This window comes from Pristiophorus japonicus, chromosome 1, assembly GCF_044704955.1.
Source record: "Pristiophorus japonicus isolate sPriJap1 chromosome 1, sPriJap1.hap1, whole genome shotgun sequence".
Lineage (NCBI taxonomy): Eukaryota > Metazoa > Chordata > Chondrichthyes > Pristiophoridae > Pristiophorus > Pristiophorus japonicus.
The window spans coordinates 11273621-11276648 of NC_091977.1; the positions used below are offsets into that span (position 1 = coordinate 11273621).

The window sequence follows — 3028 nt, forward strand, 5'->3', positions numbered from 1 at the left end:
CGCCAGGCATGCTGGCGCGGCGCCTAAATTCAGCCAACGTCTGCCGCGCGGCCGAAGCCATCGAGTCGCTAAAAACAGCTTTGGGCCCTGACTCTGTTAGGTGCATCGAGGAGGCTCAAGCACGTGGGGAGATCCCGTCCGAACTGACCCCCGTCCAGACAGAATTCCTCATCGGCGCCAAACCCCGGAACCTCCCTCGGGAGCCGGCGCCTCACAACTTGAGCCGCCTCGGGGAAATCCCCTCCGTGCCTTTCAGTTCCGCGCGGAGGGGTTTCTTGTACGGGCTGCTCCTGCACACTCTCAACTTTGCCATCCTCGCCGGCCGTCCGGACACGCCATGGCGTACTATCTTGCCGTCCGGAGGAGGCGGGGGTCCCCGATGGAGGGCACTCTATGCGGGAGTCCTCCCACTATTCATCGGGGACGTGGCCTGGAGGGTGGTGCACGGAGCAGTGCCGTGCAATAAATTTTTAAGCCGGTTCACGGACTCCCAGGCCGCCTGCAATTTCTGCGGTCTGGAAGAGTCCGTGTTCCATGTTTTTATGGAATGCACGAGGTTGCAGCCCCTGTTTTATTATTTAAAGGGGCTGCTCCTGAAATTCTGGCTGCACTTCAGTCCCACTCTCCTGATCTTTGGGCACCCTGTGCGGAGGGGAGCGGGTAGGTCCGAGGGCCTCCTCGTAGGACTGCTCCTGGGCACGGCCAAGGGTGCCATCAGCCGGTCCAGGCAGCGGGCGGTCGTTCAACCTGACTGCCTGCCTCTCTTCCGCGCCAGGGTGTCCTTGGAGATGGAGCACGCGGTGTCCACCGGTACGCTCGCGGCATTCCGCGAGAGGTGGGCGCCGGAGGGACTGGAGTGCATCGTCACGTCCGGCAACCAAATTTTAATTTGATTTTATGTTTTAAAGTTTAATTTGTTTTAATTGCCGGTGCTTTTAGTGTCCCCCTCCCCTTTTATAGGGGGCACTGTAAAAAATTTGATTTTAGTGCCCAAAAAAAAAAACAAAAAAAAAGAAAAACAAAAAAAAACCACAAAAAAGAAAAAAAGGGCCTTGTAAATGTCTGGTGTGTCATCCAGGTCAGATGGCACGGTTTAATGTTTTATGTTTTTCAGATAAACTCCAAAAAGAGTTTCATGCTCGTTAGTTCCTAAAAGAGTTTCATGCTCGTTAGTATAGTGGTGAGTATCCCCGCCTGTCACGCGGGAGACCGGGGTTCAATTCCCCGACGGGGAGGCAGTTGTTTCAAAATGTAGAATTTCCAAAAAGAGTTTCATGCACAAGGACCCCCAGGGTCCCTCTGCACCGCAGCATGTTGTAATTTCTCCCCATTCAAATAATATTCCCTTTTACTGTTTTTTTTTCCCCAAGGTGGATGACCTCACACTTTCCGACATTGTATTCCATCTGCCAAACCTTAGCCCATTCGCTTAACCTATCCAAATCTCTTTGCAGCCTCTCTGTGTCCTCTTCACAACCCGCTTTCCCACTAATCTTTGTGTCATCTGCAAATTTTGTTACACTACACTCTGTCCCTTCTTCCACATCATCTATGTATATTGTAAACAGTTGTGGTCCCAGCACCGATCCCTGTGGCACACCAATAACCACCGATTTCCAACCCGAAAAGGACCCATTTATCCCGACTCTCTGCTTTCTGTTAGCCAGCCAATTCTCGATCCATGCTAATTGAAACATAAAAACATAGAAAATAGGTGCAGAAGTAGGCCATTCGGCCCTTCGAGCCTGCACCGCCATTCAATGAGTTCATGGCTGAACATGCAACTTCAGTACCCCATTCCTGCTTTCTCGCCATACCCCTTGATCCCCCTAGTAGTAAGGACTATTCTAACTCCTTTTTGAATATATTTAGTGAATTGGCCTCAACAACTTTCTGTGACAGAGAATTCCACAGGTTCACCACTCTCGGGGTGAAGAAGTTTCTCCTCATCTCAGTCCTAAATGGCTTACCCCTTATCCTTAGACTGTGACCCCTGGTTCTGGACTTCCCCAACATTGGGAACATTCTTCCTGCATCTAACCTGTCTAAACCCATCAGAATTTTAAACGTTTCTATGAGATCCCCTCTTATTCTTCTGAACTCCAGTGAATACAAGCCCAGTTGATCCAGTCTTTCTTGATATGTCAGTCCCGCCATCCCGGGAATTAGTCTGGTGAACCTTCGCTGCACTCCCTCAATAGCAAGAATGTCCTTCCTCAAGTTAGGAGACCAAAACTGTACACAATACTCCAGGTGTGGCCTCACCAAGGCCCTGTACAACTGTAGCAATACCTCCCTGCCCCTGTACTCAAATCCCTTCGCTATGAAGGCCAACATGCCATTTGCTTTCTTAACCGCCTGCTGTACCTGCATGCCAACCTTCAATGACTGATGTACCATGACACCCAGGTCTCGTTGCACCTCCCCTTTTCCTAATCTGTCACCATTCAGATAATAGTCTGTCTCTCTGTTTTTACCACCAAAGTGGATAACCTCACATTTATCCACATTATACTTCATCTGCCATGCATTTGCCCACTCACCTAACCTATCCAAGTCACTCTGCAGCCTCATAGCATCCTCCTCGCAGCTCACACTGCCACCCAACTTCGTGTCATCCGCAAATTTGGAGATACTGCATTTAATCCCCTCATCCAAATCATTAATGTACAATGTAAACAGCTGGGGCCCCAGCACAGAACCTTGCGGTACCCCACTAGTCACTGCCTGCCATTCTGAAAAGTCCCCATTTACTCCTACTCTTTGCTTCCTGTCTGACAACCAGTTCTCAATCCATGTCAGCACACTACCCCCAATCCCATGTGCTTTAACTTTGCACATTAATCTCTTGTGTGGGACCTTGTCGAAAGCCTTCTGAAAGTCCAAATATACCACATCAACTGGTTCTCCCTCGTCCACTCTACTGGAAACATCCTCAAAAAATTCCAGAAGATTTGTCAAGCATGATTTCCCTTTCACAAATCCATGCCATACATTTCCTCTGACTCCGCGTACCTTTATCTTCTGC

At 49.5% G+C, this 3028-nt stretch overlaps 1 non-coding gene across 1 annotated transcript; it reads left to right on the forward strand.

Moving 5' to 3' along the window:
• Positions 1–1163: 1163 nt before the first annotated feature.
• On the forward strand, positions 1164–1235 carry trnad-guc (transfer RNA aspartic acid (anticodon GUC)). The gene has a single exon. It is a non-coding gene; the product is annotated as a tRNA-Asp (tRNA).
• The last annotated feature ends 1793 nt before the right edge of the window (positions 1236–3028 follow it).